The following is a 14,687-nucleotide window of genomic DNA, read 5'->3' as shown; positions in this document are numbered from 1 at the left end:
TTGAATTGCTGCTGCACCACTGTTTTGTTATAACCATAAAGTACTACCTGAATGTTGACAAATCAGTATTTAGAATACCTCTCAGGTTTTTACATTTTAAAATAGCTACCTGCTTGTTCAGCTGATGAAATGGCTTAGTAAAGAGAAGCAATAAAGTGGAAAGCTTTGAAACACACTTGGTATTCACAGGTGTACAGAGCCTATGGAAGCATCCTGCAAGGATCCAGAGCTGCTGTCTCTGGGGAGATTTTCCAGATTCAACAAATGTACAAAATGTTCTATTAGCTGAGTATTTTCTACAGCATGCAGTGTAACTCCAAATTCAGGAAGAAACAGAACTGTTCTTTCACTGCCTCACGATACGTATTTTTTCAGTCTGCAACTTTTATCACACAAACAACAGTAAGTGCTGCGGGAAAAGAGCAAAACCCCTGCCTGCTGCAGCCCTCTCATCCTCTCACTCAGCCTTCCTGCCCCTGTCCTGAAGCCCTCTACATCAAAGCCTTCTACATCAAAGCCCAGCTGCAGCTCCACCTGGGGATAGAAGAGGTGAGAGTGAGCTTATGGGTGAGGATTAAAGGGAAAGCAAGGGATGGTGACATCATAGTGGGGGTCTGCTACAGGCCACCTGACCAAAAAGACCAAGGGCATGAGGGTGTCTAAACGGATAGGAGCAGCTTCCCATTCACAAGCTCTGATCCTATGGGAGAATTCAGCCACCTGGATATCTGTTGGAAGGATGACAGAGCAGGGCCCCAGCAACCTAGGAGGTTACTGGAATGTATGCATGACGCTTTCCTCTTCCAGGCAGTAAAGGAATCTGCATTTAGATGAGATTAGGAAGAAACTCTTGACAGTGAGGGTGGTGAGACACAGGAACAGGTTGCCCAGGGAGGTCATGAATACCCCCTGTCTGGAGATGCTCAAGGCCAGGTTGGATGAGACCTTGAGCAACCTGGTGTAGTGGAAGGTGTCTTTGCCTATGGCAGGGGGGTTAGAACCAGGTGATCTTTAAGGTCTCTTCCATCCTATGACATTCTATGAAACTATGAAGTGACAGTCTTCATGGTTACTATCTGAATTCTTTTGGAGCCTTTCCCAGACCTGCCTTCGGAATACTTTGAGGACCAAATTCCGATCTAATTTAGATCTTGTAAATCCAGAGGTGCAGCCAGCCAATGTACAGAGCATATATAGTACTTGCACAAGCAGGAATTTCCACGTTTCTACTTACCTTGGCTGTGTTGCCATCACTCTGTTTATTTCTGGCAGAAACTCTCTGGTTTTTGTTTCTGAGCATAACTGTAGTCAACACTGTATTTTAGATTCTCCAAATGGGAATGGCCAACACCTTATTTCTAACACAAAGCCCCTCTTGTCTTAGAAATTGTTTTAGACTGATTTTGATGTGAAGCTGTATCGGCTTTTGCCAGTTGTGGACATGAGCTGCTGAGAGATGACCCACAGCAATAGTGCCCCTTCCATCACTTTTTCTTCCCATGAGGCATGGAATATATGTTGGCAATGGATGTGATTCACTCCTCCTGAACCGGAAAATGTGTGCTAAGGAAATGAAAAATAGTGAGCTTCCAGAAAATCTGTGCCCACTTCCCCAATAAAGCTGGAAGATCAATATTGCACTATTTCATTGACAGCTACAGAGAGTTCCACTTGCGTTCCCAGGCCTGTGCTCTCGGAAATGAGGCCCTGCTTAGGGGTTGTCACGGACAGCTCATTTGGAATTTAAATGCTTTCTATTCTTTCTGAGCACAGTTCTGAGAAGCAAGTGTCTCTGGGTGCTCTGCTCTTCTATTACGTTTCTGAACACCTGCCAAATGCCAGGAGGGGAAAGCCATTTTGTTTGCATTAAGCTTCCTCCTCAGTACGTCAGGTCTCCGGAGCAAAATAGTCAGGTAGGTGGCACATGGTGTCTGCTTACCTCCAGAGACTCAGAATTTCATAGAATCATAGAATCAACAAGTTTGGAAAAGACCTCAAGGATCATCAAGTCCAACCTGTCACCCAACACCTCATGAGTACTAAACCATGGCACCAAGTGCCACATCCAATCCCCTCTTAAACACCTCCAGGGACAGTGACTCCACCACCTCCCTGGGCAGCACATTCCAATGGCCAACAACTCTCTCTGTGAAGAACTTTCTCCCCACCTCGAGCCTTCAAACACAGGAGAACATTCCACTGATCCACATGCTATAAGAAGAAAAACCAGAAGGCTTCAGTTATATTCAAATTACTCTGAATGTTGTGCATTACTGAGCCTGGAGCAACTGCAAAAGGAAATCTTTAATATGTAGTTATGTTTAAGATATTTTTTCCTTATTTGACAGTGCTTTTCTTTTTAAATGAAGTAGTTGTAGCTTTGAGCAGATGTAAAGAGAGATGTTATTTTTTCCCTTCAGTTACTGCTTCAGTAAAGTGTAGATTTTGTCTGACTGCTTTTTATACTGAGGAAAAAAAAAAATAACTTAAAATTACAGATTGAAAACTCTGTTTTAAAGTAAAAGTAAATGACTGTGTGTAGTCTGGGACTAAAGAGCTCACCTGATGTCTAAAATCATATGATAACCTGTCAGTAGAAACAGCTCTGATGCAACTCTGCTCTCAGGAAGGAAAATGTCTTGAGTAATTTTACAGTGATTCAGCCAGCATAAAGCAAAAAGGGAACACAAGGTGAGGGGTGAATACTGTGAATCTGCATTTAAATTCAATGACTATTCCCTCTTCTGGCAAAATTTTGTTTCGATATGCATCTGTGAATGTTTAGTTTAGGTATCTTCAATACCTGGAGGGGACCTACAGGAAGAGGAAGGACTGCGTAGAAGGGCTTGTAGTGATAGGATGATGGGCAACAGTTTTAAACTGGAGCAGGGTAGATTTAAACTGGACATTAGGAGGAAGTTCTTCACAATGAGAGTGGTAAAACACTGGAACAAGTTGCCCAGGGATGTGGTTGAGGCCCCATCCCAGGAAACATTCAAGATGAGACTTGATGTGGCTCTGGGCAGCCTGATCTAGTTGGAGGCATTCTTGCTCACTGCAGGAATGTATGGGATGACCTTTAAGGGTCCCTTACAGCCCAATACAGTCTATGAATCTATATAAGAGAAACACCAGATAATCCAGAAATGTGACATTGTGTTCCCGCTGAGGTGAATGCTAACAACAGAACCGAGTTTTCACTCCAAGCACATGTTTCAGCTGATGTACTCTAATCTCCTGTGCTTGTGAACAGGGAATTGTGGCCCTTTGTCATCTCCCAAGCAATCTTTTGGTGAAACTGAATTGCTAATGATTTAAAGGAGAGATCAAAAAGCTGAATTGGAAAGAGCTGGAACTCAGAACTGTGTCTAGTTCTGGGCCCCTCAATTTAAGAAGGACATTGAGACTCTTGTACATATCCAGAAAAGGGGAACGAGGCTGGGGAGAGGCCTTGAGCACAAGCCCTACGAGGAGAGGCTGAGGAAACTGGGATTGTTTAGCCTGGAGAAGAGAAGGCTCAGAGGAGACCTTATTGCTCTCTACAACTACCTGAAAGGAGATTGTAGCCAGGAGGGGGTTGGTCTCTTCTCCCAGGCAACCAGAAACAGAACAAGAGGATGCAGTCTCAAGCTGCTCCAGGGGAAGTTTAGACTCGAGGTGAGGAGAAAGTTCTTCACAGAGAGAGTTGTTAGCCATTGGAGGTGGTGGAGTCACTGTCCCTGGAGGTGCTCAAGAGCGGATTGGATGTGGCATTTGGTGCCATGGTTTAGTAGTCATGAGGTCTTGGGTGACAGGTTGGACTTGGTGGTCTTTGACATCTTTTCCAACCTTGATTCTATAATTCTATCCCATGTCATTATGTCAGAAAACAATACTTCCTGCTCAGAAAAACCTGTCTATGGTCAGGTGTGGAGGACTGCAAGTTGCTTCTGCTACCACACTTGGAGTAATTTTTATTTGGTCGGTTGGTTTATATTTTAAGCAGTGTCATGAATCAGCGACAGGAACAGTGTTCCAGTTACAGAGCTAGTCTCTGCTTTCTCTTAGGTTGAAAAACTAAATAAATTCATAATGCATTAGAATCCCTAGCAAAAGCCAAGTGGACTTTTTTATTATCTCCACCCTGGAAGACAAACTACCACTGAACAAAATCCTCCATGGCAACAAATTGAAACAAAGCATTTTCTGAGTAAGTTATATCTGCATATTTGTTTTAGTAACATCTCTTGGTTTTTTTTTTCCTTGCAGGAGGTAATTTTGGAGAGAGTGAGTTTCATTAGTTCCAACCTTCACTAACATTTATTTGAGGCTTAGAAAATTTCAGACACAAAGCAGCAATCTTTTTGGTGTGCTAAGAATGATTGAAAGTAGGAAATCTACCACACAGCCACACTTTCGGCAATTACTGCGACTCTGACAACAGTTTTATTCCCACGTGGTCCGTCTCTAAATGTGCTCTCTGATAATTTTTCAGGGGGAAATTAATTACTTCTCTGGCTCATTTGCTCGTATACTCGTAGACTTAATGACACAGCCTCGTGATAAAGTCTGTGCTTTCTCAAATATTATTGGGCCAATGCTAAAGACTTGCAAATGAATGCAAAATAGGCTCATGTCTCAGTCTACTTGTTCAGGATTTTTAGCTGCCTTGGATGCAATATTGTCAAAGCTCATTTTAATTGTTGTGTTTTCACAAAGATTGTGGCAGCTTTCCCCAACTTCTCTTGGTTTTACTCTCCAAGTCCAAAGTCAGCCCCATTCTTCATCCTAGGTTTTTTTCCCAACTGTTTTATCTTTCATATATAATTTGCTGAGGGGATTAAGGAAAAATCCCCATTATCTCCTGTTCTATGTATAGCCTTCTTCACACTAGGTACAGCACAATTACACATGAGAGCTCTATTCTGGTTGAGTGAATAAGAGCATATAGAGAAGACACTTGGGATTTGCTGATATTCTCATCTGAATGCCGTCTCTCAAATTCATTCAGCTGTGTTGGAGATGTGCTGTGACTTGGCGAATGTTTGTCAAGTTCTTCATTATCATTTTGTGTTATTTTCACTGCCAATTTATATCACTTCATATGCACATGGCACTACAGCACCAGCAATTATTTGTATCGTGCCAACTAGTCTCTCTTGTCCCCTGTTTGTCTCAAACACATCCAATTACAGCAAGGCACAGACAGCATATGTGAAGAACTCAAGCAAATTACTCATGCAAACAAGTGCCCCACTACCAACAGAGGAAAGGGCTCACCAAGAAAAGTAAGATCTTGAGAAAGATAGGGACAAAGAAAAGGCTCACTGGAAATAACAGACTGAAAATATGGACTGAATTTGAGATGCAAGTCAGCCTTGGTCTTCAACTTGCAAAGCTTGGTATATTTGTAAATCCTGGTCTGAGCTGGTTAAGTTGATGAAGCAAAGGTAGTCAGAAACCAGCATGGATGCAGGATAAGAACTGAACTCAAACAGAAAAAAAGTGTGTGAGAGACTGAAGTGAATGATGCACTGCGGGAGGAACAACCCCATGCAGCAGTAGAACAGAAAAAGTTGGAAAAGACCTTTGAGATTATCAAGTCCAACCTATCATCCAACACCATCTAATCAACTAAACCATGGCACCAAGCGCCCCCTCCAGTCTCTTCTTAAACACCTCCAGTGATGGTGACTCCACAACCTCCCTGGGCAGCACATTCCAATGGCAAATCACTCTTTAGTCTGAACTGGACACTAATATTACATTGATGCATATGTCACGCTTAACCCATGAGTAGGAGAAGTTTCTATCCCCAAAGGTCCATGTTGGCTGAAGCTGTCCATAAACCACTTGCATGCTGGAGATGACTGACTGGAAAGCATCCTTGCAGAAAAGAAGCCTGGATCCCTGATGAAGACCAAGTTAGCCAAAAATTAGCGAAGTGCCCTTGCAGTGAAACAGGCAAACAACATTCTAAGATGCATTAGAGAGGTGTGGACAAGAGATCAAGTGAGATAATCCTTCCTCTCTTCTCAGCACTGATGAGGCCACATCTAAAGTACTACTTCCAGTTCTGGGCTTCCAGAGAGTCTGGTGTAGACCTAAAATAGTGATTGAAGGACTTGAAGAGGCTGGGAGAGCTGGGACTGTTCAGCCTGGAGAAGGCAAGGGTCAGGAGGTATCCCATCAATGTACATAAATAACTGATGGGCAGAAATGAAGAGGGTGATGCCCAGTGACAAGACACGAGGCAATGGGTGCAAACTAAAACACAAGAATTCCACCTAAACACAAGAAAATACTTCTTCACTGTGAGGGCTGACAACCATTGGAACAGGTTATCCAGAGAAGCTGTGGGGTGCTCATTTGGGGAGATACTAAAATCCCAAATGGACAATCTGCCTCAGGTGACTCTCATGGAGGTTTGGTTTAGATAAACTCAAAAGGTCATTTCCAAACAAAACAATTCTCTGAGTTTGTGATCTTCTCATTACAGCATCTCACTGGCAGACTCTTTAAACTGAGTCTACATACCATAAAAGGAGGATTGAAGAACAGTTTGTCTTATGAAGAATTTCCTGTCTTTCCCTTCCCTCTGTTCCAGAACTTTAAGATTCAAAGTACTTATTTGGGGGTGGGGGGAAGAGAAGTAGTTAAGAGCTTTTCTAAATAGAGAGATGCACTAATTACTAAATAAGGACTATAACCAGGCCACATAACCCAAAGTTTCACAGCATTTAAAAACAAGGTTTTGCTGGGGCAACAGCAGCTGTTGGGTAAAGGCTGTTTTCAGGTCTGGCTTCATACTTTAGTTGAACCTAAAACTCAGCAGCCAAACTTGGTACAGATTACAACAAATTATTTCCAAACCCTTTCTATTTTTAACGCCAAACACACAGTTCTAGTTTAGAGACAATTTTGTAAGAGTCTTTTTTTCTTCAGGTTTATGAATCAAAGAAACATCAAAGTTGCAGCACTCACCACTGAGCTTCAATCATAACAGAATTTAACCTTCAGCACATCAAAAACACTGTATGAAAAACAAACTAACACCTTGTGGAGTTAAGAATAGGCTTGTCTTTGCTCTATATAACCTTAGACATTGCAGTCATCATGTACATCTATCCGTGTACATGAGGCACTCTGCACAGGTTGAAAGCCTTAAAATAGAATTTCTGTGGTTTATTTATTTAGGCATGAACCAGATTTTCCCCCGAGCTACACAAATCCCTTCATTTTTCCTTGTATGTGACCTAGAAAAAGCAGGTCAAGCTTATCTACCACAGGTATACCTTTTGTAGATAGTTGTTTCACTGGAACTGGTCAGATTTTCAATTACACCCTTCCCTCTGGCTGACTTTGCTCTAGACTATAACCTCTTTCTGCTACTGCAATGGATGGTTCATCTTCTTTTAGATAGACTAGAATAGACTAGACTAGGTTGGAAAAGATTTTTGAGATCATCGAGTCCAATCTATCATCCAACACTATCTAATCAATGAAACCATGGCACCAAGCACCCCAATCCAGTCTCTTCCTAAACACCTCCAGTGATGGTGACTCCACCACCTCCCTGGGCAGCCCATTCCAATGGCCAATCGCTCTTTTTATGAAGAACTTCTTCCTAACATCCAGCCTAAACCTCCCCTGGTGCAGCTTGAGAATGTGTCCTCTTGTTCTGGTGCTGGTTGCCTGGAAGAAGAGACCAACCCCCACCTGGCTACAATCTCCCTTCAGGTAGTTGTAGGCAGCTTTTCAAACAGTTTTCAGCCAGTTCCCCTTGGGATCTCCTCCACTCCAATACTAGCCCTGGTGAATAAAACCAGCCACTCTAAAAGTTCCACCCAAGCAGCTCCTGCTATTTTCTATAAATAAACTAGTTAATTTAAGTGTGGTGTAATTTAAGTGTAATTAAAGTGTGGTGCTGAAGCATGATGCTTTCAGCCACAAGTAGAAGCCTACTGACATTTTCAGTGAAGCCAGACATTCCTCTTAGTGTGATGGACTTCATTTTTCCATCGTGAACTTCTCTAAAATGTTAAGATCAGTTAATCCATTTGGACTGAAACACTGCTTGCTCTGTTGGATCTTTACTAGCTCATTTCAGGCTTAGCTTCTCAACTGGCATAAAATTTGTTTTCCCAGCTTTACAAGCCCAAGAGATGAAGCAAAAATCTGAATAGTAATGTGAAGCATGTAGTGCAGATCAAATCAAGCTTATTGTCTCTCCGTTGCCTTAGCTGAGGACAGAAAGCCATTTTCAGTTTCAGCTGAGAATTTTATCCCCACAAAAATTTCCTTACTATCAACCCTTCTGGGAGGAAGGTAAGATAACAGTGTGATTTAAGTGATTCCACAAGCAACATGAGCATATGTTGAATAACCTTTTCTTTTACTGGCTTTTTCTCACCTATATACCAAACCTAAGAGAAACCCTGGAAAACAGAAATAGAGGGCTTGGTTTGCTTTCTAGAACATCAGCCATAAACTCAACTGGGTGAGAGCTCAACAACCTACTAGAAGTGAGTTTCTTGGGCCTTGTTTTGCCCCAAACACCTTCAGGCACATTATTAATGTGTTTTAGATTAGAAAAGTAGTTTCTCTAGGGTCACTGTGTAGTAGGTAGACAGTCCTGATCATAGGTGTGCTAAACACTCTCTAGAGGTTTCATCTTTTTCCATTGATTACAGAAGTAGCTCAAGGGGATGGGAAGATGATGTCTGACATCAGCTATGAAGAATTCAAGTCCTCTAGAGCTTGCTTTCTCTGTTTTAGGAAGTCCCTAACATGATCAGCTCATCACACTCACATGTACATTTTGACTGCTGTAGATGGGTTGAAGAATATGACTGACAGTGAACATTTTTTGTTTGATCAGAGAGTACTATGATAGGAAAGTTCTTCCATGCTCTCAGCACAACAGAAGAGGTTTGATACAGTGCTCAAGTCCTGAGGAAGACTAAAAAACAAACAAACAAAAAACCCTGAGCAAAACCAAATGAAAAACCAAAACACCACAAACTTTCACTACATTACTTTGTCTGGGTTCAGTGCTATGAATTAGCTAAATCTCAGAGTAAGCCAGGTCACTGAATGCCAGCCCGAGTTTTAGGAGAGCAACCAGAAGAATGGCAACCATTGCTTGCCTAGGTCTTCCCATCATCCTCCAGGCAGAGCATCTAGCACAACCACACCTGTCAGAGAGGATGTGATGCCTGAGCCTCTTTGCCCAAGAAGGAGTTTTTATGATCTCATCATGCAAAACCAATAACAAACTAATTCTGCTTATTTTCTTTCAGTTTAAACTTTCTGGTAGCTACCATCATTGTTTCACTCATCTTTATTTATTGTAACTACCACCAAAGAGCAGCAGTCCTGTCATGGTAGAATTTTATTTCAGCATATGAATAATCAAATGTTATTGCTACTCAGCTTCAGCATCTTGTTTCCCTAGTTCCAATTATAATCACAACAAATGCAAAGAGTTGTTATAAAACTGAGATAGCACTTGCCTCCTTAGTTTACACTTGAGTTGATCAATTTGACTCAGAGCAATCACAAAGAACGGATTTCAGTTGTCAATTATCAGTCTCATCCTAGACATTTAAATTCATTCTGCAAAATTTGTCTGTCAAGCCTTCACTGTTTGCCCTTCCTTTTTTTTAACATCAGCATGGCAGAATGAAGTTGGTTGTGGTAATAGTGCTTAGCTTAACAGAGGTGCAGAGAGGAGGAACATGTCAAACTGTCAGGAAGAAGGGAGACATCCCAGTGACAGCAAAGATCACCTTTGAAAGCAACATTACACTAAGGAGGAATCATTAACTCTAGGGTTGCACCCAGATCCCTTGTCATCAGGTGTCTTGTCTTCTGCTGAAAACAGGAACAGATATGAAGGAGTAATACTGAAAGTAACACATTCCCTTGCACACACTGCTTCCCAGCTCTCACATTAGGGCTTCTTGAATCATTTGTATATTAAGAATACACAAAAAAATCCAGCAGGTATTAATTGTCTCATATCTCCTGCACCACTACAGACCTCCTGTTAGATTCTGCTATTAGTCAAGGAGAAGAGATGCAATTGTTGTGGATCTGAAGAGCTGCAATCCTTCCTCTGTATTGCTGAGCTAATGGCTCAACAGTTACTTGCTCCAGTGGCTTGTCAGGACAGCATGAAGTGATGCTTCCATTTCTGACCTGTGCTTCCTCAGCACATGTATTGGCCTGACCTTCCCCTGAGTCTCTCTCAACCTGTTTCTTTCTGAAAAAAATTAGGAGGAAGAAGGAAATTTAAGCAACAGTCCTTCAAATTTTGAGTCACTAGTGCTCAAATCATCCACGGAAACCACAAGATTTTATCTTTTTTTGCTTCTTTTGGATTTTTTTAACATTGCAGTGTCCAGGCACTACAAAAGCTGGTAAAAATGCAGTCACAGCCAGATTACAAGAGTACTGTCACTTAAAGGATGGTGATGTCAAGACACAAGAGACAGAGTTAGAAAGGGTCTCTGGAGATTAGTAACTCTAGTATTCCCTGAAGAAAACATGCAGTGAAAGCTTCTGAGCTTCCATGTGGCTCTGGAGCCTGTTCCCATGGGGTTAAGGAGCAGCACTTTCAGAGCTGAGCAGTCCAGACACCAAAGTAGAGGTAGATCTTTTAGTTCAGACAATCCACTAGTCTGCATACCAGGGAATGAGGCAGAAAGCCAGTCTGGGAGCTCTTTCTTCTTCACCACCCACAGCAAAGGAATCTAGAGTCTGGCTGAGTAACAGTCCTTCAGGCAAGATGAGAAAGGGACCAGTCTGCAACAGAATTGTGTCTTAATTGACATGTCTTCAGAACATTTGATTCACTTTAATTGAGGTTTTACTCATTTTCCTGGAAAATTTTCAGCCAGTTCCAATAACAGCAAATTTATCTTACTGCACGCTAAGGGGAAATCATTATAAGCTGTCCCCCCAAGTTGTATTTGTCTTAATTTGAAGTAATAATTGCAGGGGATCTGACTCTTGGTGCTAAGGCTGGCAGCTGGAGCTAAATTGGGTGGGACAATGGAAACAATATATTCTTTTATTAAGCTAGTGTGAGACTGAACAAAACATTTTAAGTTGGGACTGGGACCAAGAAAGAAACACTGCTTTGTTGTACACACTAACCAAAGCTTCTAACAAAGCCTGGTGGCAATTTGCACACTATAGCAAATGAGATGGGAAAGTTACTTCCAGCATGCAAATGTGTAGAGTGAAGCTGTGCATTTATCCTTTGACAGGAGTCAAATAGCTGCAGAAATCTTCCTTTGTGAATGCACGTGCTAACTTGGGTACAGACTCTGAAATAGAGTGAATGCAATCAAGAAAGCTGAAATTCAGAGAAGGAAGCTTAGGTCACATCTTTAAATAGGCATCTAAACAGAGGGTTGTTTATATCTGTAGGTTCATTCATCTGTGTGCAAATATGGAGTCACTTATATACACTCCTGAGCACCTGATCAGTGAGATAAATCTTTCTGTCATCTCTCCTCTCCTTCAAAATAATGACAACATTCAGCAGCCTCCCAGATGTAGAGCAAGGAGGCAATGATGGCTGCAGAGCATCCTGCATATGCTACTGAGACACACAGCCTGGGTTCTGGTTCTGCCTCAGGAAAGTAAATGTTAATGCAAGCTGGATGTGTGTCTGCTCTGCAATCCAGAAATTAAAAGGAAGAAAAGAATAGGTGGCTTTGTAAGCATGGACAAACACTGCCCTTCTGTTGCTGCTCTGCCTTTGGTCAACAGCATCCAGTTTAACATTCTGCTATGCCCAGGCAGATCCCCAGGCTAGAGATTTTTGCAGTCTGGCTTCCCAGCAGAAGGGCAATCAGTCAGCACTGGTTGGAGACAGTGCACTATCTTTCAAATTGATTTGTATGAGAAAAATCAATCTGAAGCTTCCTTGGTTTTATCTACCAGCTAATTATATAGAAGTGAGTGAATGAATGGAGTGTATGTCACCATCACTAGAAAAGGCCAAGGGATACCTTTTTCACTTCTGAAAAGAAAGACTCTGGTTGTCAGCACTCAAGAGTAATATAGGTTGTGACACTGCTTGACTGGTCTTGCACACCCACCAGGAGAGTAGTGTCCCCTTTCTCTGCTGGCTCTAGCAAGGGTCCAGAGATCCCCACCCCAGAACTCTGCTTACAGAGATTTATATTGTATACTTGGCCCTAAAGCACCTCCTTTCCATTTTGGTTCTTCACCAAACCACATCCGCTACAATTGCTTCCCTGTGAACCATCTCTGACTTAATCCCTGAGCACTGACTTGGCTATCTGCATTAGTTCATGCAGTAAAGCAAATCCAAACTGGGCTTTCAAAAGAAGCCTACTGCTTTTTAGGTATAGCTGACCAGAATTATCTTTCTCATGAAATGAGGAGACAAATCCATATTTAATCAGAAGAGCTCCAAAGCAATCACATCTGTACCATGACATTAATGATGTGGCTTGTGTTATGACTGGCCTGTGCTCAGAAAGACAAGGCCAAGGCAAGAGAAAAATACACTTCAAATGAATCACTGAGAGAGTAATATTAAGAATAAAAGTGGGCTAATACAATTATCTTCCCAAATGCTAGACTGTAAATAGCCTTATCTCACAGCTTCAAAGCTTCTGACACAACATGGAAGAAAAATAATGAGTAATAAAAGTGTGCACTGCAAAAAAAACACCATAGAACTTGATGAAAACAATGAAAGTAATTATGATAGAAGAAAAAAAATGTCTCTTTAAAAGACCTATTTGAAGACCTGTGAGGAATGATGAACCATTTCTCTCTTTCTTTGCTGCTATTATAAATACCTTGCTTTGCTGTTGGCACTACTGATGAACCAGTTCACAAAAGGATGATCCAGTGGGAGTGAGAGAGGAAGCAGAAAAGCATCAGCAATTAGTGAAATGTTAAAAGGGTAAAAACTGCAGAGTCAGCTGATGGCAGCGTGAGGCCATCAAGGCAGCAGCAGGACTGAAGTTTGGTCTACATGCCAATGGCATAAATTGTGTATGAAATGAATATTTAAAAGGTAGGAAGGAAGCCCTTTGAAGCACTAGGGTTTCATCAGAGAGCACACAAAAGGGCCAGTGGACACTTCTACAGCTGTTTGGCAGGTAGGAAAGTTACAGCTTCAGTACTTCCTACAGGTCTCCAGCTAAATTCCACAGCAGCAGCATAACTAAATTCTGCATAGCACATTCTTTGCATTGATGGTCTGCTCATTCATATATCAGTCCTGCTGATCTGTGTGTTTAAACTGTTATAATATTCTGGGATATGAACTTTCTCCCCAGCTACAGCAAGTCTTGTTTTTCTAGTTATCTGGATGTAAGATTTGGGGGAGAAGTTGAGACAGCTGGCAATTTCAGCTCGGACAAGTGGATCAGATGGCATGTTTGGGCCTTTCATTGCACTGTATAACAAGAAAGTTAGCAAAATACATTTAGACAAGTGACAAGTATCCAGTTCTGCTCTTTACATTGGTGTATAATTACACCATACTGGGTATTTGTTTGATTCCCAGCAGAAATCTTTTTTCACTGGTGTGTCTTTGACCAGTTATACACAGGAAGCCATTGACTGGTTTTGGTCTACTTTTGCCCTTGTCTCTTGCATTTCAGCACAGGGGGGCAAACTCTGATTTTTGTAATCTGGGGGAATTCTGAATGATAGAACTTTGTAGCAGTCACTGTTTCTTCCCTTTTTCAAAGTCACAACAACTGCCAGCACTACAAATGCCAAAATGAAGTGCAGTAAGTTGCAGAGGAAAAAGTTAGCATTAGCTGACTGTTTATTTCCTGAGGTCAAATTACTGAGAAACAGCATTTTGTTTTTTTAATCTCACAGCAAGTGCATAACAAAAAGGTTTTGTTAAACCACTGACTTCTGAGTTAGTTCCAAATTTTCAAATAAGTGAATTCTAGCAATTTCAAACCAACTACACTTTCCAACCAGCCTCGGCTCCAGTTGAGAACACCCAGTTCAGGGACAGTGTCAACTCAGAGAATTACAGTATCACAGTATAACTTAGGTTGGAAAGGACCTCGAGGATCATCGAGTCCAACCTATCAACACAGACCCCATGACTAGACCATGGCACCAAGTGCCACGTCCAATCTCCTCTTGAACACCTCCAGGGACAATGACTCCACCACCTCCCTGGGCAACCCGTTCCAATGATGAATGACTCGCTCGGTGAAGAACTTCCTCCTCACCTCGAGTCTAAACCTCCCCTGGCACAGCTTGAGACTGTGTCCCCTTGTTCTGGTGCTGGTTGCCTGGGAGAAGAGGCCAACCCCTTCCTGGCTACAGCCACCTTTCAGGTAGTTGTAGAGGGCAATGAGGTCACCCCTGAGCCTCCTCTTCTCCAGGCTAAACAATCCCAGCTCCCTCAGCCTCTCCTCACAGGGCTTGTGTTCAAGGCCTCTCACTAGCCTTGTTGCCCTTCTCTGGACATGTTCAAGTGTTTCGATTAATTAATTAATCCCTTGGTTAAAAAAAAACCCAAATGCTCACAATTCATTAGCACTAATCTTGTCTATTAAATCATCATTGTTGTAACCTCTCATGGAACAGACCCATTTCTGGTCATCCCTCACTAACATTTCCCCACAGTTATCTGCACTGCCTGGAAACATGTTTCACAAACTAATTTTCCATCTCAAGCC

At 42.0% G+C, this 14,687-nt stretch overlaps 1 protein-coding gene across 2 annotated transcripts in view; it reads right to left on the bottom strand.

The window, feature by feature from the left end:
• Positions 1 to 14,687, bottom strand: part of STK32B (serine/threonine kinase 32B) — a 136,265-nt gene that overhangs the window by 58,896 nt on the left and 62,682 nt on the right. The window lies entirely within an intron of this gene.

This window comes from Melanerpes formicivorus, unplaced genomic scaffold (assembly GCF_026170545.1).
Source record: "Melanerpes formicivorus ecotype bairdi unplaced genomic scaffold, bMelFor1.0.p_v2 SCAF_18, whole genome shotgun sequence".
Taxonomy (NCBI): domain Eukaryota; kingdom Metazoa; phylum Chordata; class Aves; order Piciformes; family Picidae; genus Melanerpes; species Melanerpes formicivorus.
Note: the sequence above shows the minus strand (reverse complement) of the source record. Positions and strands in the feature narration are given on the sequence as shown.